A 22970-nucleotide genomic window follows, 5' to 3' on the forward strand; every position below is an offset into this window, starting at 1 on the left:
AAGTTACTTTGAACGCATACACAAGTTTACATTGATCACTAAAATATAAATACAAAATTTAGGCTTGACCTGAAGGAAATAAGTTCTTATAATGCATTGCAGATCATTAAGCTGGTCAGTACTTGAGATCAAGATGAAACCATTCATGTTAAGGTTTGAACTCTTTAAACTAAAGTTTACGAAAATAATTTGAAATCTTTCTTAATAATCCTTGGAGGAATTGCAATTAAATATCAAGTATATTGTGAACTTTCCAATCAATTTTTTGGAAAAATATTCTATCATAAAATTAGAACTTGCAAGAGTAGTGACCTCATTTTTACAAACAAATGCCAAAAAGCAATATTTATTGAAAATTCCTGCAACACTGACGGGATCCGGGAGCTCCTGAATAAAAGAAAATATTTATATTCCTAAATGAAAACAATTCTTTTTTTTTTTTTTGCCTTTTTCGCTGATTGGTTGCAGCAGAGTCTGGCCCTCAGGACTCGGCGTGTTTGCTGAGTCTGAAAGACTAGGCGAGTCTGACTAGACGTGGCCGCGTCCAAGTCTAGAGTCTTCTGGCTCTCCAAAGCCGACGCGGCTCTGGACTCACAGACTCCGGGCCAGACTCGCAGAGTCTTGTAATTCTGTTCTATTCACGTCAGATGTAATAAAAGGGCGATATAATTGCTGGTCGCTACAAACCTTCAAATATCCATCGCTCATCTTGGGATATTCAATATGTGAAGACAAAAATGGATGGCATGTTAATGACTAAGACTCTTCTCGCTATCCTCCTTATTTGCCACAATGTTGCTGAAGAATCAATACCCAATGCATCAGCTATTACTCCCACGTCTTGAACCATGCTGCTGCCCATGGTTCCTCCTCGCACTTACTATGGAGTCCATTCCTTCCCATGATACCGTCAAAAGATCATTTCTTTGAATATACAAGCTTCCAACCTGATACATTGAACTTAGCATGAAGCCACGACTTAATTACTAGTTGCCACATTATCTAGAAATAATAAATCAAGCACACAATATGATTGGCGGGTCTTCTTTCAAAACCAACGATTAAATAGAAAGGCAATATTAATATAAAAAACATTTATTATAAATATCTTCTCTATATAATTTATTTGTCCAATGATTATTCACTCTTCCAATATCATTGTCTTCGAGCTTAAAATATTCGCCACTGAGTAATTGACGGATAATAGCTTTTCACGCAAAAAATGAACTCACAACAATTGTTTCAACTGGTAAATATTAATCGCCAGCCTTTGAAACTTGGTGATTAAACATGCGAAATAATGTCCATGAATCATTGAATGAACACCCAGAATAATATTATATCTATGCACTACTGAGACTTATTGCTACAGAATATATTTATCCTTCCAATATCCTGTCCATACTTTTGGAAAATAACCTTATTCTGAAATTTTATAAATACCTAATAAAGTTTGAAATTTATCTTCCATGAAGATTTCACCAATTTCTGTAATCTATTTGCTAATCCCAACTGAGAAGCCTGAGTGACTCCTCCAAGACCATCTAGGGTAGATAAGTCTCACTACTGAAAATGGTGTCCCTCCTCAGCTTTTGTTCCTAAGTCTTTGAATTTGAGCAACAGAAATAATAATGTAAGAAAACATAAATCATTCCATATCACATATCAACTGCAAAGTCACTTTTATAATATTATTTTTAGTTTTTTGGCACAGTTATCTGTTAAATGCCTTTAGTTAATCAATTGTCTTAAAGTCACTTTAATTAATTATTTAATATTACCTTTTAATAACTTTTAGCTAATAACATTAAACAATTAATTTTAATACCTTTTTGTTGTATTTCGGCCTTCAAAAATTAAGTAATATTTAATTTCCAAACCTGTCAAAAGAAAAAGGTGTCCATGAATTATCTTAATAGTATGTTATGTCTAGTGAGATCACAAAGCTTGAAAGAATTCATGCCATGATTGTGACATGTCTTCTCAGGGATAATACCCTTATCTTTCACTCTACCCACAAGCTTCTCTTTTGAATGGCTGGACCTATAATTGTCATATCTTTTGTTGATTGGCTTGTGCATTGAGCATGCATACTTGATATAACTTTTATCCTATTATGGTGACCATCATCCAGCTTCTATCATGTCTACATGCAAGTCTTATGATTCATCTTTTCATGACAATGCTACCCTCATCATTTGTTCTTGTATATTCTATGCAGACTTCTGTGCAGATTTCATAAAAACAGAATCTCTATTCATCAATTCTATGCAGAATTCTATGCAGATTTCATAATAACAGAGTCTCTATTCATTAATTCTAAGATCCTCGCTAGCCATCTTTTAGCTCAAATACATTGACTCACCTTGCAGGTTCTAGAACTCTCACAACATTGCCTGACTTCTCATGGCTTCCATGCGTCCATTGATGAAAGCTTTGCTACGACTATCTCATAAACTAGATATGCATGACATTGCATGGGTAAAAGATGATGATCTCCAAGGTCTCCTCAAGCATTTCCACTTTCTTTCTCTTGTTTTGAATGCATACTCCACGTACAAATCCTTAAACAGAGCTATGATGGTGTTTTGAAGCTGAAACTGGTAAGAACAATGGGAATGGATGTTGCAACACCCTTTCTCATAACAGAAACTGTATGTGAAGACATTACAACCAGCAAATGAGGCCTGTAACATGCTTGGCCACCATGGCGGTTGCAGGCTCATATAAGGAGATCTCCAACATAGGCCAAAGCCCTAACTGCTCACTCGACTTGCTCCTTGTTTCAGTCAAACCTGAACTTTTCTCACACAATGCTTTTCACTAAACTTTTGCAACACAAATAATGATTTATGCAAGGCTTTTTTGAAACGTGGATTTTGGTGATAAATAAAGTCTTGAATCCCCTTTTGACAAGGCTGAGGCATCATAAGATGAGCATGCACATGGATATAATGACCAGCAAGATCATTTGATGCTTTGACAAAGCTAAGTTTTATTTTTATTTTAAACATTACTTGTAGATTCTTTCCTATGGACAAAACAATATTCATGCCTTCGTACTTCCCCTAATGTGTGGAAAATGGTGACTGACCCTAAAGTTAGGATATTATTATATAGGGTTATTAAGTTGATTTTTCAGGCTGAAGGGTTTGAAAGATAAATCGGGATGCTATGAGAAATTAATATTTTGAATGCAGGGTGAAAGAATCCTCATTTCCTAGGGTGATCATATGTTTGGAAATTTAATATTTTATGAGACACTCAACTAATGAATAATTTAAAAGGGGCAATTAATAGAAATATAGACGCTGGAGTGATATTATCATTTACAAAAGATTGCTTAAATAATCAACCATCATAATGGGTATAGCAATGTCACATGACTTTGTATTGACGTGTGAATAATGCTTGGAAGCCAATTTAATAATCATGGTATTAGAATAAACGAGTCGTGTGTTTTGACTTTGCCATCACCTGGGAAAGAAGATATCCTTCACTTCTTACTAGCCCTGTCTTAGAGGTTATATGAATTAATTTGTCGGTGATAGCATGAGAGTTTGGAGATTGGCAGTGGGGATAATGTGCAATGTTGAAATTTGGTGATCAAAACGAAAGATGTGATATTCCTTCAACCATATTGTGGGATGGCATATTGTAGGCAATTGAATCTTGGAAGGGAACTATATGGGATTTGATTGAAGGTGTTGTGGTAATACCTGTTGATGTGTTTTTTAGGACTACTCGAACACAAAATAAAATATGGAGTATTCTACCCTCTCTTGAACAAAGAAATCTCATGTGTTAAATGATATGATCAAGTGAGACAACTCCAAGGTTTACAATGCAAACAATCGACTTTATGCTTGGGATAGACTCAGTGATGTATGGTGTAATATTGCTGGAATCAGAAGGGGACTTACGTTTATGAACACAACTGGAACGTGGAATCTTACTTGCTTGGAAAATAAAGACAAAAGGAGATAAAGGGTTTAGAGATCTAATCTAATCCTAGGAATGTTAGAAATGCTTGTTGACTTGGTGCAACCAAACCAAGCTTTGCTTTGCCATGAGGGAACAACTACTCAAAGACAGTGCAATCTCTTAAGGTTAAGCAAATGATTTTCATATCACCTATACACACTAGCATTATGAACAATGAGCATAGAGCAATTGAAGATAAACTTTTAATCAAGTTAATCAAACAAACTCCAAGTGGTATGAACATTAGGCTTCACCATTCATCAGCAATAAGATCTCCCACTCATCTATCACATCTAACTTGAGAAGTAGAGAAATGCGACTAGTATAACTTCAATGAAGAAAGTATGTTTATTACAACAAGCCTTGGCAACAATCTCCTTTCCTTCTACTCTAGTACTTGTTGGAATCAAGGATCATTGAGAGGGGGGGGGGGGTCAATCAGTGATCTACCGGATAATAGATTATCAAACTTAACTTTCAACCATAGGATGCAAACACTTAAAACTGAAATGCAGAAACATGAAACAAACAACCACAAGATTATAACACTGGTATTTTTATGTGGAAACCCAAATGGGAAAACCATGGTGGGATTTGAACCCACAATATTATTCCACTATGGCCAGTAGCAAAACTATTACAAAATGGGAGTGCACAGGCATTCAGGCACATTGACTAGAGCTCACTGCTCAATTACAATAACCCAGAAGGCTACAACCCTCAAGGAAGTCTCAATGACTTACAAAGTTGATACAGGGATGAATTACAATAATTGAACTCTGAAATAACATCTACAATGCTTGGATGAGTTCCGGATGAGTGCCAAATACACTGATTGGAGCACCTTCTCTGTTATGCTCTGTTCTGCCCTGTTCTCTGTCTTAGTCAGCTACCGGATCAAGAATGCGCACGTGAAATTGCGCCAAAACGGATTCTCGATCACCTCTCGCTTGCATACATTCGCACAACACATCAAAAAGATCATCCACACCAAACTTATATATCGACAACCACAAAATAGATCATTTACCATGTCGGCCTGAAGGTGAAACGTGTAGTCACATGCTGGCTTGACCGGATCCAAAAGGATAAATGCGGATCACCAAAACAATAACAAAGTGATGTGTCTATGTCGGCCCAATCATCCCAAACACGCTTCAATGCACCGCAATCATCGGAAAGCTTTCGGACCCAAAAATGCTCTGTTCTTCCTGAAATACCGGTTAATCAACTACCGGTTAACACCCGCTTCCAGATAAGGATAATCACGACCACCGTATCGGATCTCTAAGAAGAGTTGCCATCAATGACAACCCTAAACCAATAATCAGTCACTAGAAACCACCAAAAACCACCGGATGAGTGTCAATTGCCAACAATCTCCTCCTTTGGCATTGATGGCAACACTCGTGAAAAAATGGCTAAGTGTTGAGCACCACCGTACACCGGTTCAAAAGAATCAAAAGAATTTCTAAGGCTCCACCTTAGACAAAGAATTCCACTCTCCAATACTGTACATTTTTCATGGTTCCTCTCCCCCTTTGACAGCAATGGCTTAACTGTCCAAAACTTATATACATAGATATTCGCCAAAAATTTACAAGTACTTGAAGAGGTCAGCATAAACAGTCTTCAGGGATTGTTGCAAGGTGTGCACCCTTGGTCTCCTTGTGTTATGCAGTGCAGTGCTTGGGTTTGTGACATGGCTTAACCACCTCCTGTGGATTCTATAAGTCTAGTGGTTGTATCGGGCATTAACAGGTCGATCTTTTGGTGCAACGACAACCACACTTGTAACAAGTGGTATCAGAGCTTGGTCGCAGGTTCAAACCCCTCGCTTGCGCTGGGGGGGGATTGTTGCAAGGTGTGCGCCCCTTGTGTTATGCAGTGCATTGCTCAGGTTTGTGACATGGCTTAACCGCCTCCTGTGGATTCTATAAGTCTAGTGGTTGTATCGGGCATTAACAGGTTGATCTTTTGGTGCAACGACAACCACATGTGTAACAATACTACTATCTTTTCTTCTCTAACTACTAACTATTGTCTATTAACCTTTGCAAATGAGAGAACTAAGCCCTATATAGAAGTCTCATTACAATTCAATGGCTCAAATTGATTCAAGATCAACAACCGAGATTACAAGATAAAACCCTAATTAGAGTTAGTTACAATTAACTCCCTCTTGACCAATGAGATTGTTACATTGTATAGGACACATGTCCTACCTTAAATTCTGAGAGGTTGGGTACATTAAATTCAGTGCCTTCCACATGTGTAGTTGTCGTTCTTGGGATGAGTCAAGTTCAATGAACTTAGACATGCTGTCTTGGAATAACTGGATTGGTTGATTATGATTAGGCACCACCTCAACATGCTCCTTGTAGATCATCACCTTTGACTGATTGGGATGGTTCATATTCCCAAATTGCATCATCCTAGTGATCAAGTCTCCCAACTTCGCTTAACTCCTCCAAAACTATCATTTAGCCTCGATAATATTTTACTTTCCATCTTGTTCAAGAATCTTCCTTCTTGTGATGCATTTCCAATCTCAACATTGGAATTTTGAAATATTTCCTTCCTTGAGGCTCTTTAATCTTGAAATTCCTTGCCTTGAACTTGAATTCCCTCGCCTTGTAATGTTCTTCTTCATCATTCATTCAATCACCCAAACATTTCTCTCTTGAAATTCACATTACTCTTGAAATTCGTCTTCTTCTCTCGCCTTCATGATATCAGTGCTTGATCTTAATGTGTTGTCGTTGCAAGTGTAGCTTCCATTTGGACAGTTTCTCCTTGTCACCAACTATATATATATATATATATACACACACACACAGCCATTCCATCATGTTAGGTTTCAATATCCGTACCCAAACTGGTAACTTAGCTGGAAACTTGACACGAGCGTTTTTTGTTGCCCTTTGCATTTTTGGACTGATTATAATTTATTATCCAAATTGGTAACATATTGCATCTAGGATTTTTGGGATTGAAAGGGCTTATGCATTATCCTTAAGAGGGATTGAAGGGCATTCAAAATGCTTTGTTGCAACAACACTTGTGTTTTTAGAAGAATGAGAACTCCCCTTCTGCATACTCCTTTCAACTTTATTTTAGTTTAAGTTGACATTTCCTTCCTCACTTTCTACCTTATATACGTCACTATTGCTTATTTATAACTGCAAAGAAATGTGTGGCAGTAAAGGGAAAACTAAAAAAAATTGCAAAAACACTTCCTAAGTTTTATGACAATAAATAAAAGAAGAAAAGAAAAAAAATACAAAAATCTAAGGTACGTCCCTTGATTTCCTGTTGTCTAGGGTATGGCTATGGGGATGAGTACTGTAAACAAGATCTGCTAACCTCATGATGGTGCTCCATACATTGCCTACTTTTCTCTTGCTGCATCTATTGAGCCTATATGTGAAAAGTGCCACTGAACCAGCTCTTGAAAATGTATATGAGCTTGTAGCCAAGCATTGCAACCTAGTAAGTCTAGGCCTTTAGATCTGCTGAATTTTATCAAATTCAGTTGGAGAGGTTTTCTTTGCATGTTTTTGTTTTTTCTTAGAATTTGTGACAACTGGGCTAAAATTGTAGTGGATTCTTATTGGCAGCTTGTGCTACATACAATTGCGTTTATGCCTTTTCTTTTAGAAGGTAAGCAGTTAAGTTTGTATGTGATTGTTACTCCAAGCTCTGTTGCATGTTGATTTTGTGTGGAGCATTTTATTGAAATCTCCATTTGGGTGGCATGAAAAAGTAATTTAACATCATTTCTATGTGATTTGCTATAATTCTAAAATTATTTGCAGAATTAGAACTATTAAGAGGACCTTTCATTGCACAAAATCAACTTGGCTGCACTTTATATGATATTATTTTCTATGTCAACTACCAAGTCCCTGTAAATTTGCTGACAGAGCTTGGAAATTTGTACACAATAAGAATACATACGATCTTCTCCAAAGAAGCCAGGCTTGTCGAAGCCAATTTTAACATTAAAAAACATATTTGTTGTGCAACGTTTGACATATAATTTTATTACAAGTTGGCTACTTGTTTGTGGTGAACCCATTAAAAGGTTATTTCTAAAAGATAGCTGATAGGATTACATAAACACAAATACTCTAATTTCATCTCTTGCATTAATAATTTTCACAAATCTTCCACATCATGTTGTAAGCCAGGATGATGTGAATTTTAGAAGGATAATTTTTGAGATTTATAACAAATGTTCATTTCGAATTTTCAACACTGGGCTCCTCTAAGAAGTGGCGGAGCTAGGCTACCTTGTATATATACTAAAATGTTTTTTTTTGATATATTACAGAAGGAATGATTTGAACAGGTAACATTTTAGCAGTCATCGATAGATTATAACAGAATATTCATGTAACTTAAAAAATTTCAACATCCTCCAATTTGAATATGAGTATCCCATTTTTTTCTCCTGCATATTTCCCTATTTAATTGTCAAATTTGAATAAGGAGTTTTGGCCAGGCCGCAATGTAATGTACACATGCGGTTTGAATGGTTTTATTTTGGCAGAGTTAAACTTTTGTCAGGCAATGTCAACATTGGATAATTTTGATTTGGCAAAATTGATTAGTGGGAGTATATATCTACACTCACTGGGTAAACCTTTAAATTATTGCTTTAGTTTGCATGCAGGACGTTCCGGCTATTATTTTAGTTTGACATAATAGCTTCTTGTTATCATCACAATTCCATTCATTCATCTTTGCATCTTTTTTACGATTTGGATGACATTATAAGAGAATATATTTGTATGTGATATACCATTTAAATCTCCAATTTTAGTTCAATATTGATGACAGGTGGGACTTTTGTTCTGTATTAATTGCCATGTACACAAACAAATTTGTGCTTCCTGCCTTTGAAAATTATCAGAGTTTCTGAATGGATCTTCCATTGGTTGTGTTGCTTAAAACCTCCATTGTGTTGAGTGATGGTATGATCCACCTGATATCTTGTAATAAATTATAATAAAAGTTTTTTCAGCAAAAAAGTGGTCCAAGAGATGTAAAATATGTCAGTCTCTCTTGAAATTATTAGAATAATATCTTATTATTTATTATTAATGGTCAAATATGTAACATAATGTATATTTTAGTTTGTTTCTATTTCACGATTGTTTCTTTTTAGAAACATTCGTTTTGTAGCTCTTTAAATCATCTTTCGATCATTCATTTAATTCATTCAATTTTTTACCAATTACTTCGTAATATGGTATCAAAACCGAAATAAAGAATTTCACTATTATTGCAAAAACCATTAAATTATGTGTGGACAAATGGAACAATCACACATCGAGTTAGATGGCATTCAAAGGAAGTATATTCACACATATTCTTGGGTAAAACGAGGGTTACCTTGAGCCGATAATCTCAAAAAATTAAATATACTAGAAAAAAGGTACATGGAGTGACAATTTTTTATTTATTGTGCAAACGTGAAAGGATGAATAATTAGATGTTCTTTTTAAGGAAAGGCCTCTTATGCAACATCCCATTGGCAGAAAATAATAGCTTGACGTGGAGGAACAAACTTATATTTATTAAGCAAGTGAAAGGATCAATATGACAAATAACTGGAGGTTCTTTTAAAAGGGAGGAGTCTTATGCAACCAGAAAATCATAGGTCTGTAAATGCAAATCGCAGTATTACAAATCTCTTGATACTACCTTTTCTATAACTCCCTATCAGTTTACGCTTCGAATGTTCGTGTACAAATGCTAGCACAAAAAAAGAGATATCAGTTATATTAGGTAGCAGCAAAGAGACTGATAGTGTCAAGTTGTCAACTGATGTAATTTTACCATTGTTACCCATTACAGACATAGTCCCAACAAAATTTGGCCATTCTCAAAAGAAAATTAGTAAGCAAAAGCATTCCGAGATAGCTCATGGAAAACCATCTAAATAAGCCAGTCTCCTCACAAGATATAGAAGCCAAGTGATTATTGAATCCAAAATTAACCATCATATCCCATCACTATTGATCATGATGAATGCCTTGAGCTCATCCAGGCAGTCCTTTGCACCAAAAGGCACATTGCATAGAGGTAAATATGTCTCGCCACAAATTAGGCTCTCATTAATCTAGCAGTACGTGAGTCAAATGACTTCATAATGAGACTGATTTATTCTTTGCATGCCTCGAGCAAATTAGTATCGAACAACTCAAATAACAGGTCATTGTCAATGATATAGCATACGTGTACGCTAATGGTACGCATTTAACAGAATAGCAAAATATAATGACCTGCTGCATTTGGCTCTTGACAGATAGCTCTTCCTCCATATATAGTCAATTACCATCTATTTTATAATTGCAATCGAAATGGTTTTTGATCTTGGGAAAAAGCAAATAAAAATGAATGTAAAAGTGTGTGATCTAACATTCACTTACGAGGAAATCATTCATGGAACATAAGATGCGATTATTGCTCAAAGCATTAAAAACATAAAATTAAAGCCAGCTCCAAAAAATACAATTTATTCAAAGTTTATAATTACATCAAAAATTTCTTTATGTATTAACGTATGAATTGCATCTTATAGAAAGTCCAACAGATTTAGGTGAACTGCCAAAAGATTAATCACTGAATATATTCATGTTGCTATACACATAAGAAAAGAATTCATGCTAGAATTTAAATTCTGCTGCACAAATCTTCATCCTGATTGATATAGATTTCCCAGATAAATTATGGCTGTCAGTTAATTCTACACAAATAATCAACTATGACCTCTTCCAATGAATTTCTAGTAAGCGTTAACCCTTGTAATGGGATCTATTAATGTTTGTTATATGTTACAATTGTAGACAAAATTGACACTTTATCGCACTGTAACTGAATTCAATCTGAACAATATACCACATGAATTGATTTCTTACAGTTACAGAATAATCAAGGGTTTGGTGTAGTCCATGCGCTTCTTTCCGGTCGATGGAACTACATCTCTCACCAACTTATCCCAAGGAAGAAAACTGAGCAGAGTACTATTCTGGTCTTCCATCTCCTGTTTTTAGCACCCAACCACCACCTTTCGAAATACATAGCTCCTTCATCACCTATATATGAAGAAAATAACATGTCAGATTACCAAATAAAATTGTTGAGTAAAGAAGCTGTTATCAATCAAGAGGGGTTCCATGAAACCGACGTGAGATGATATTAATATCCTCAGATAACAAAAAGTATGCACGGATATAAACAAAGAACAACCCATTTCCCTGAACAACATTTAAATAAATCTCATAAGGATATTTGATTCTGACTGAATAACAACTTCTATGTTGCCAAAGCAGAGAGAGAGAGAGAGAGAGAGTATGTTCAGTTTTCCCACACAAAAGTGCCACTATAGCACAGTTAAAAACTCAAAAGCTAAGTTTACGATTGTTAGATATATTATAGATTAATCGGATATATCACTTGGCATTGGTTTCCAATTCACACACTGATGGTTTAGCATAGCACCCAGATTAGGAGAGTTACTTACTTTGTTGAGATTTTACTTGCTTGCGTAGGTTGTTCCATAGATAACAACTTGCCTTCCTATAGTAAGCATATTTGATAGGTACAAACACACTAAAAATATATTGCTAGTTTAATGCAATGTGATGCCACAAATCTTTCTTCTTCTCTGATATGGTACCGGACACATTATTCTTTTAAACCAAAGAAGCATTAATCATTTGGGGAATTAATCAGCTAAACAAAAGTATCAGTGTTCCACGGGGACGCGTCCCCCCCTTTTTTGGGCGTGTCCCCCCGTCAGAAACGTCTCGGGGACGGGGGGACGGGGACGGGGACGCGACGTCCCCCGTCGTCCCGCCACCGCCACCCAAACGCCGCCAGGACGTGGAGACGTCCCTGTGTCTCCCAAGGAGACGTGGAGACGTCTGGGCGTCTCCGTGGGAGACGCCTAGGCGTCTCCCACGTTCCCATGTGAAAAAAGACACTTTTAAAAGTTTTTTTAAAACATGTGCCTTTTGGGGGGGGGTTAAGGGGTAACCCTAATTGGACGTGGGCCCCACCGTACCCCCCAAAACAACACAAAAGCATGTTTATTTTGGATTTCACTCTCATTTTGGAAAACTGATTTTTTTTCCAGCAACTTGAAGAGGAGGAAATACTTGAAGAAGATTGATTGAAGGGGTGAGAAAAGTGATTGCAAGCATGATAGGAGCTAGAAGAAGCAAGAAGAAGAGGAAGAAGAAGATTCTTCTACATTTTGGAGAGATTTTTCAAGCACAAGGTAGGGTTTATCAACTTCTTCTTGTTTTTTTGTTTGTTTTATTTTCTGATTTTCATTGTTCTATGTCATTTTTGGTTTTTTTTTCCCTATTCATCTCAAGACTCAAAATGAGATTTGATGTTGAATCTTGAGGGCATCATTTTGCCCTCAAGATTCAACATCAAATCTCATTTTGAGATGAATAGGAAAAAAATTTAAAAATATATTGTTAAACTAGGCTGATTTTATTTTTATTTTTATTTTGTGAAATGTAGTGTCAATTTCACAATGAGCTCCCAAGGCATGAGTGAAGATAACATGGAAATCCATTCTCATAGTGAGAATGATTTAGAATATGAACTTGAAAATGAGGGGGGTGACCATGGGGCTGATCCTGGAGCCCAATCTAGTTCTATGGCAAGTGCACCAGCTAGTACAGGTTGCCCTTCAGAGTTGTTGGCACCATATGCTAGGGGTCATTTTGATCCTAAGTCTCCTCTAAAACAGTTTGCTTCACGAATATCAGTACAAGGCACTGCATCACATTCAAGTGGGGGAACAAGGAAGTGGAAGTGCAATATTTGTGACAGAGAATGGTTGGGTAGCATTAGCAGGGTGAATGCACACTCTCTGTTTTGGAGAGGAAAAGGCATGAAACATTGTAAGTTTTTGGAGGAACCCAAAAATATACAGTACAAAATTGAGTTTAACAGGCTTTGGGGGGTTCCAGATGACACAAAGATTTCAATGCCTACTACTTTGTTTGCTAGGGCATCACTTCACGACAACCAGAATGTGCCAGTGCCACATACTTCTCATGCTTCGCAGGCGGGAGGAATGATGTTTGGATCTCCATCTACTTCCACTTCTATTGCTGCTAGGGCTGGGAAACGTAGGTTGCATACACCACAGAGCAACCCCATTGCTGATATGTTTAATGTGCAACTGAGAGATGAGATAGATGAATCCATTGGCAAGTTCTTTGCCAATGGCATTCCATTTCATGTTACACGGTCTCCTTATTATAGGGAGATGATGGCTACGGTGGCCAAGGGAGAACCATCTCATGTGCCACCAGGGGAGACGAAAATGAGGACCTCGATCTTGGATAAATGCTATTCCAAGATCAATATTTTGATGGAGAAGATGAAGGCATGTTGGGTGGCATCGGGGTGCAGCATAGTTATGGATGGGTGGACGAACATTAGCCATCGTCCACTCATCAACGTCATGGTCACATGTGCAGAGGGCCCATACTTCCTTAGAGTAGTTGATTGTACAGGGCATCGTAAAGATGCTGATTTCCAGTTTCAGGTCCTCAGGGAGGCTATTGAGGAGGTTGGGCCACAAAATGTGGTCCAAGTAGTGACAGATGCAACCTATGTGTGTAGAGCAGCAGGGAGACTCGTTGAGGCAGCCTATAGACACATTTGGTGGACCCCATGTTGTGTGCATGCCATGAACAATGCACTCAAGGACATGGGGAAGATTGACTGGATTAGAGGAGTGGTCACCGATGCGAGAGATGTGCAGATGTTTATCTGCAACCACCGCACTTCACATGCACTCTTCAGGACCTTCGTGAAGGAGTTCTTGAAACTAGTTGAGACTAGATATGCATCCTATTTCATTCTCTTGGAGAGAATGATTGAGTTGCAAGAGGCATTGCAACTCATGGTTATGAATAATGAGTGGAATAGGTGGGCTGAGGCCAAGACAGAGCAGGGGAGAAGGGTGAAGGAGATAGTGAAGAGTGATGTGGTTTGGACTGATGCGAAATACATTGTCTCCATCATTTCTCCAGTATTCTAGGTGATCAGATATGGGGATGGGGATGCACCTAACCTTGGAGAGGTGTATGAGTGCATTGACTCTATGCTTGACCAGATGAGGGCTGCTGTGCGAGTGAAGGACCCCTCTCTAGCATTCTTCAATGAGCAAATCCGGCCTATCATTCAGAGTAGATGGGACAAGTTGAACACTCCTTTGCATATGGCTGCCTTTGCCTTGAATCCTAATTGGTACAAGGCTAGACCGGGTAGAATGACACCGATTTAGGATGATGAGGTGAAGGCGGGTTTCTTTAGGTGCATAGAGAAGATGTTTGATTCCAAAGATGCCGACACAATGCGCACTGAGTGGGGAAGATTTGCCACTCTTAGAGGTTATTTAGATGCGGCAAAGATGGATATAGACACTATGGTACAGGAGGACCCACTTTTGTGGTGGACTTGTCATGGCCCGAAATCTTTGACCACCACTCTAGCCATCCGTTTGCTATCCCAGGTTTCCAGTTCTTCAACTACTGAGAGGAACTGGTCTACATATAGCTTCATCCACTCTCTTAAGAGGAATAGACTTACCTCTAAGAGAGCAGAGAAGCTTGTGGCTGTACACAATGCTTTGCGTCTCATAGACCGCAAGACACTCGTGTACAAGGAGAGTCCAGCGACACGATGGGATGTAGAGCCAGAGGAGCCTTCACAGATTGATGAGGATGATCCTACCACTTCAGATACATGGCTAGTTGGTGTGAGCTTGAGGGACCTTGATCTTCAAGAGTCCAGCAGTTCCAGTGAGGAGGAGTTCGCAGATGATTAGAGGCCTCCATTAGCTACATTTTGAGTTTTGTCATTTTGTCTTTGACTCTAGTCTCTTTTGTAATGCTATTGCTACACGTATTTGTATTTGGCTACTCATTGTAATGATGAATCATGTAATCATCTTTATTATTATAGACTTTGCAATGGCATCAGATATTCGTATTTTTTCATTTTCCTTTTTTGATATTCATATGATAGAAATGAGAAATCTCCAATTTGACAATTTCATTTGTCAAATTTTATTTAGCATTTAGCAATTAGTATTACTAATCTAAGTAATCTTGGTATTTCCTATAGTTTCATTTGAAATCTAATTCTTATACTGTTATACATCTTTTCAAAACTAGTTTTTCAAGTACTATATGTATATATATGAGCACCACCACCCCGCCACCCCCCCCCCCCCCCCCTGCCATCCCCTTGCCGTCCCCAAATTTAGGCCCTTGGTTCCCCCATCTTGGAAACGCGTCCCCCTGTCCCCAACGCTCGTGGAACACTAGAATTTTGGAGTTCTTTTTTAGATTTTCGGGCCTGTTGAAATTTTTAAAAAAGAGGGGTTTTTTCGTGACTGCAGATTTTCAAAAATAATTTTCTAGATTTTGGTGGGTTTGTTTGTGTGGTAGTGTTCGTTTTTATTTTGTGCGACCTAGTTTTTCTGCCATTGTTTTTGCGATTTCTCTTCACGATTTTCTTCTGCCACTATTATTTTCTGTGCGACCTCTCGTGACCTCTCACTCCGTGTGATTTTTAAAATTGCGACACACTTTGTGTTTTCGCAGATTCTTTCCGATGGCTTTAGCAGATTAATTCAGCGACCCGTTACCTCCTCTGATGAGATTATTTCTTGGCTGGATTTGTTTTGGTGATGGATTTGTGTTTTCAGTGGTGACGATCTGTGTTTTTTTGCGATTTTTGATTGTGTTATTTGGTAAAAATAAAAAACCTGTGACCTCTGTGAGACTCGCAACCCAAGACTTCTTTGTTTCACATTTGCATTTTTTTCCAACAGGGTTTCAGTGATCTGGGTTTTCTGATTCGTGCTAGTAGTACTTCGTATTTTGTGAAGTCTGTACTTGGTTCTGCCTCTTTTTTGCATTGGGATATGTGCCTCAGATTCTGTATTCAATTTTATGCCTTTTTTTAGAATTTCTCGTTTTTATGCTTTGGAAAGCGTAAAAAAGGGTGTCATTGACCAACATCATGTTGGAGGGCAGTCAACAATTCAACAACAAAAATTACAACACATGGAAGCAGTGGATGATGACCATCTTTGAATATCGTCGCCTTGTTGATCTCGTTTTGGGTAAAGAGACTTGTCCTACCACAGGTGGACAAGATGAGGATAATTTTGACTAGTGTAACCGGGAATCGGTCATGCTTATCAAACTTTCAGTTACTGATGATCAGTTGCCACAAGTGCCATTCGACAAGATAGTTGCAGAGATCTAGACCGTTCTGAAGGATCTCAATGAGACATCAAATAAGAGCCGTGCATTCTTCTTGAAGAACCAACTATTTTCTATCATGATGGATGAGTGTATGTCTTTATAGGAGCATTTGACAAAGATTAAGGACATTCGGGATCAGCTGGAAGCAATTGGCAAGAAAATGGAGGAAGAGGATATGGTAGTTATAACCCTAAAGAGTCTACCCAAATCTTATGAGCACTTTAGAAACTCTCAACATTACTTCAACGAATGTTGATTTGAAATTTGTAGAGTTGTGCAACAAACTTATGTAGCAGGACTGTTGGAAACAATAGTTTGGTAGCAATCCCACTTTGTCCTCTACCGAGCAAACCTTCGCAGCCAAATCCTTTCACAAGGATAAAGGCAAATCTTAATCATCTCAGCAGAAAGGCCCCAGTTAGTCTCAGGATAGCTCGAAGAAGAAGAAAGTGTAGTGTAACTATTGTCACAAATATGGCCACTTAATAAAAGTTTGTTGGAATCGGATGGCTTCCGAACAACCGAAGCAGGGAGGGTCTCAGCCTAAGGCCAATGTTGAAGAGCATTTAGAGCAGAAAGAATTTGCATTCTACGTTTTCATGGCGAAGTGTCTTGTAGATCGTGTGAAATCTTCTGCTTGGTATATAGACTCTAGTGCCTCTCAAGATTTCACTCATTGGCGTGATTGGTTCATAGACTTCTCACCTTTCATCGATTTTGTCATTTTTGGAGGTGAGGAGTATACTGTTGTCGGCAAGAGCAACATTCAGATTTAGTCTGGTGGGAGGAATCTCATATTCCTTAATGTATACTACATTCCTGGCATGAAACTGAACCTTCTCTTTGTGAGCCAGATTATGCGACACTGTCCTTAGCTTGATGTGGTATTCAGTTCACACAAGTGTTTGATTGTTGATCGTGCAACTCGCACGATTGTGGCTGTTGGCATTGAAGATCATGGTCTATACAGACTTGTGGATACGGGTGATTCTCTTGAGCATGCCTTTGTAGCTAAATCATCTTCTATCAGCAGTCTCTGGCATCACAGTATGGTCACTTGAACATTCATTACCTTGCTCAGCTTGTTCGGGAGGATTGTGTTCTCGGCTTACCTGAGATCCAAACTTAGAATTAGCGAGTTTGTGGAGCTTGTCAGGCTGGGAAGCAGCACATGAGACCATTCAAGCATGGTGACTCATGGTGAGCCTCAAAGGTATTGCAGTTGGTTCACGCTGATGCATGTGGTCCAATGAATACACCTTCTATTACTGGTTGCAGGTATTAAAAACACAAATTGACATCTACTAATTTTCACCTGCATAGTTCCATCGTTGCAAATCCTAGAAGAATAGATATTACAAATTTAGTAAACCCATGCAACCCCATTGTGAGAATATATTAATGGAAAATATAATTAAAAAATCATTTATTTCTGTTACTTGCTGTTGCAAATAAATCATAGGCTAGGCAAAACTGGATGAGTCGTTCCTATTCTTTTCAAAAAATAAAAATAAAATTACTCCTTGACTTTTCATATAGATAGATTTTTAACCAATAAAACAATTTACTGTTCACCGGGAAACAGAAAGCCTATTTTATTCTGTCTACTATTTTTTATTGTTATTTGGGCCAAAAGACTAATAAGTAGGTTTAGATATTTTCTTACTGTTCTGAAAATGGAAGATTATGTTAAGGGTGGAATTGATATTTTAAATTTACTTTACCTGAACTATATTGAAGAATGAAAGATTGTATTGCTCTTTCTACATATTAAATCAGATAATCCAAACTGTTCTTACTTTGTCATTACCAGCGATGGTTACGTTTCTATACAGAAGGTATCCTGTATGTATTTATTTTCTTTCATACATAATTATCATTACCACTCATTTGTAGATCTGCAAATGAATGCTACGAAAATGTATAAGAAAAGAGTGGGTTAAGATCGGTATTAATAATTAGTGTTTTCTTTCTTTTAACATGGAATTTTAATTTTAGTTATCATTCTATAAATGTGCTTAGTGAAGCATATAGTATTTTGGGAGTCACAAAGGGGTAACTCTTCTTTAAGGATTTACTTAGATTAGCTACAACTTTTGGGAAGTTCATTCTAAGGGAGTTAAAATTTTGAGTTAGCATTGAAATTATCATGAGTTGGACGAAGTAGATTTGGCTTGATTGTTAGTGTGGGGCTATTGAGGGATGCAACTAATCTGGCTCCAAAACGGCTGACTAACCTTCGTGTTATATACACAATTGAAAAATGAAAGATGCAATTAGTTGTGCTGAGTAGGGCTGAGATATGTAATTTTCGACTTACCCTCTTGTTATGCAGAAATCGTGACATTTTTGGAGTCAGATTAGCTACCACTGCTATTGAGAGGAGAATTGCATATTAAATGTTAATATAGAATAAATATGTTAACGTGCATGTAATTGTTTATGAGGAAGAGGGGTAGTTTTTCATTTTATTCAAATAGAGTTATGTATGGTAATGGGCTTATATCGAATATGGAAACAGAGGGAAGGGTAAATCTTGACATCTGATTTGTTTGCCGGGAGTCGACATAAAATTTTGGCCAATGCATTTAAAAATCAATGTGATACTAGTTGATTTGCTTTCATTAATCCCTGTCATATCATGAAAATTAAGACTGCACGATCTTATGTGATATGTTTGTTAGATGTTTTCATGTTGCATTAAGATCCCATCCCGCTTGCTGATTCCAGTTTCTTAGAGCCTCGTACAAGGTTTGGGAGCTCTTTGTAATGTAAGAGCACCAAGGAAGCGGATGCTTCATGGTTGGGTGGAAAATGTGCTTGGGCCACATGTTCATCTCACAAGAGCAGATGGACAGGAATCCATGACGATTGGAGACAATCCTTATAGTATCATTATTTTCATCATATCATGTATTTCAACCTTGTAGTCAGCAATGTATAAATTGTAATATTGACTTGTAGTCACTTTATTATGTACATAACCAAATTGGTCTTACATTTATATTGTATCTTGAATATAGATAATTTTGAATTATGAACCTTGTTGTAATATGAAAATGATTATTTATTTGAAAATTAAAGGTGAATTTCTAATTTTATTTAATTATGGAAATTCTAGTCCTTACACGTTTTTTTAATTTTTATTTTGTCTTTCGATTTTGTCTAGTTATCTATGGAAGTGGAGACACCAAAGTGGGGGATTTAAGTAAGGTAAACCGTTATATTGCTTCCAACATTTTTCTTGTCTGTATGTGTGCAAGTAAATATGTTTGACAGACTAAGATCCTCTTTCTGGGAGCTTTTTGGCTATTTCTGTGCAAACAACACTATAGCCATGTAGACGTCCTCGTGGCGTGCTAGCGTCTAAGGTTGAGAGCTAACACATCTAGTATCACATTTAAGACTTCTTGTTCTTACCATTTTTATAGTTTATAGATTTTTATCATATTGTATATTTGTGTTACCCCTTATTTTCAACTAGCCAAATTTTAAACTTGTGTATTAAATCCATCACTTGGTTGGTCAAATACTCGTGTTTCTTAACAATTTTCAATATTGAATGTGGTTTTAGTCAAAGGCCTTCATTGAGTCATTATGAACATCCAAGTAAAATTGACCATTACAACTTGATGTTGTCGAGTTCAATCTCAAGTGCTAGATTTACAAGCCACCATATGTATTACTTTGATTATGGTCTAAAATGACCATATATGTTGATGAAAAAAGAAAAGAAAAGAAGAAACAATCAAAATTTGGAAACTATGAAGTTTGGAGAGAATCCGATTTAAGAGAATATTCTTGATGTCATTTCAAACGATATAGCCATTTTTTTGTGTTAACTCGAAATGAAAAATTTTAATGTTTCAATTTTCATTTGGAAGTGTAAGAAATATTTTAAGCCCGTCACCTGTTTACTAAAACGCCTCAAGAAGGGCTATCCTTAAACCCCACACACTAAGCATCATATTAAGTCTAGAGAATGTTAGTTAATTCCGTGTGTTTAACACTTTTAAGAATAGAAGTGTAGTCTTAGCGTGACCACATACATTAAGCAACATATTAAGCCTAGAAAATGTCAGCCAACTCTGATTGTTTAACACTTTTTAAGTCTAAAAATGTAAGCTTAGTGTGTGTGATTTAAGCTCTTCCCTCAAGGAGATGTCACCATGTGAAATGCAAGAAGTTGTGTGTAAATGAATTCATTAAAAATGCTTAAAGAACTTTCATGCAAACTCCAACAACAGTTGAAAGCCAAATTCTACAACAACATCCTCCCCACTTGCAGCAAAATAAACAATTTGAAATACCACATGGGTATCTTTAGCATAGCAGAGAACAGATTATAAAAGCTCTGGTTTGCAGCTGTCTTAAGCGTAAAATATAGATAAAATGCATCGGAGGGTTTTGGAGATAATGTTTATCTTCTTAAGTGTTGGAAAACTTTCTAATTTCAATCTTTGGATAAGATAAGAATTTTCCAGCACATGGAGACTTCTATTAGTTTCTAGCTTGTTTTGTTATCCACTCAAGTTTATAAATTCAACCAGTGTATTGCATTGTATATGAGAAAGGAATACAATATACAATTTTTTAATATGGTATCAGAGCAATCTTTAAATCTTGGGTAGCATTTGTGATTTTGTATAGTGAAGTTTTTTTGAATCTTGCAAGATGAGATTTGGTTGAAGCAGAAGATCAGGGCAAAACAATTCAAACTGCAAAAATGTTTGTGTTAAGATTTTGTAGATCATGGAGACCATTGTGAAGAAGACTATAGGAAGATGTTGGAAATTGGATGAAGCCAAGCGAAAAAAAAAATCAAAGAAAGTTTCTATGGTAACAGGTGTTAAGTGTGAAAAGTTTGTGAGGTGAAAGCAAATTGTTATAATTTCAAGTATTTTTTTTGTGCAAATAAATTGTTTCTTTATTTAAATGGGAAAAGCTGGAAAGAGAGTAAAGAAAGAAAATGATAGCTTAGTGAGACTTAAAGAAGAATTGGTGGAAGTTAAAAAAGATTATAATGAAAAGATGGAAAACCTAAAGAAATCAAAAACGAAGTTAATACAATTTCATGTGAAAATAGTAATGAATTAGAGAAAGTTAAAAATAAGAATGAAGATTTGGAAGAAAAATTGAAATGGCTTGAAAAAGAAAAGAAAGATTTAGAAGAAAGGATAAAAAAAATTGGAAGAGGAAAATAGTTTACAAAAAGATGAAATATCAAAGTTGAAAAGAGAACCGCTTGCAAAAAGTAATGAATATTTGAAGTTAAAACTTGTTGATTTTCCCAGGTTTTATTGGATGTATTTTAATGTATATATCTGATTCAATCTGATACTTGCATTCTTGGAATTCTATGTGTTCTCAAATTGAATAAAATTATACTACATATATTCCTTTGGAGAGGCATGTCCTTGAACGGACATGTCTCTCCTTTAACTATAATAATTTAATCAATATTATAATGTTTCATCAATCAATTATTAATTTAGAATAATATAATAGATTAATATTGAATATTAAATTTTATATGATTAATAATAATATAATAATATAACATAATAATATATTATTATTAATCAACATATATTATATGTATTCTAAATGATCATTCGATTGAAGCTACAAACATTAACACCCCCTCTTAGCTAGGGAGGATGATCAGACAGAATGTGTAGTGATCTCCCATGTCAACACTTATGGCCCTCACCATAGCTACACAAAACATAATTAACACTCCCTCTTAGCTAGGGAAGATAAAATCAATGCAAATGCATTAAGTCTAGATTAATTATGGAATAGAGAAAATATTATCTCACTATGATACCAGGAAGTATGGTATAAACAAGAATATCAAGGCACATGATATTCACCATAACTCAAAAATATCATCTCATGATATTGGGAGTATTTGCATCAACCATATGATGCTCATCACAGGGGAGTATTTGCATCAACCATAGTCTCAAGGTGTGAATTTGCCTCCGTTGGCGATTTTATTCACAAGCACTTGCGTGGATTGTGTGGATTGCCTCAGTCGGCGATTCTATCCATGAGCTCTCACGTGGATTGCCTTAGTCGGCGATTCTATCCATGAGCTCTCACGTGGATTGCCTCAGTCGGCGATTCTATCCACAAGCTCAAGTTATTGTAAGATCGTCACCTTCCAATAACCTAAAAAATACAAGTGGAAATCATTTGGATTTCGTCACTTCCTTATGATTTACACAGGGCCCATAAGGCATTAAATGATTTCATTAGTATAATAATCAATTGAATCAAGTTTTACCTCATAAGTGTTTCACCTTCAATAGTGAAAATCCCTCTCAATCACTATGATCGAAATTGTCACAAGTTGACTGAACCATCTTCTCCCTCTGAAGCTCAAGTTCTTGTATCAACCTCTTGTCCTCTTTTGAAATGTCGGACTCCCTCTGCATCTGGTCTCAATCATCAATTCATTTATAAGCATCAATTTATTTCTCCCTTAATTCAATTTTATTGTTCTTTCATCCTGAAGGTATGTCAAAGAGAGATTACAAATAGCTCATAAACTAAATTATCTCGAACATAAATACCAATGATAGAAGCATACAAGATTTTACTAGCCAATATTATAGCATAAATTACAAACTCAATAATTCATGTGCCTTAATAAAA

At 36.5% G+C, this 22970-nt stretch overlaps 1 protein-coding gene across 2 annotated transcripts in view; it reads left to right on the forward strand.

The window, feature by feature from the left end:
* LOC131074234 (peroxisome biogenesis protein 7) overlaps nucleotides 1–19371 on the forward strand; it is a 30983-nt gene extending 11612 nt beyond the window's left edge. The window contains exon 3 of one of the 2 annotated variants that reach the window (XM_058010813.2): nucleotides 19038–19371. The gene's annotated coding sequence lies outside the window, so the exon portion shown is untranslated. The remainder of the gene's footprint in view (nucleotides 1–19037) is intronic. The other variant, XM_058010814.2, reaches the window with a different exon arrangement.
* The last annotated feature ends 3599 nt before the right edge of the window (nucleotides 19372–22970 follow it).

Source organism: Cryptomeria japonica, chromosome 8 (assembly GCF_030272615.1).
Source record: "Cryptomeria japonica chromosome 8, Sugi_1.0, whole genome shotgun sequence".
NCBI lineage: Eukaryota > Viridiplantae > Streptophyta > Pinopsida > Cupressales > Cupressaceae > Cryptomeria > Cryptomeria japonica.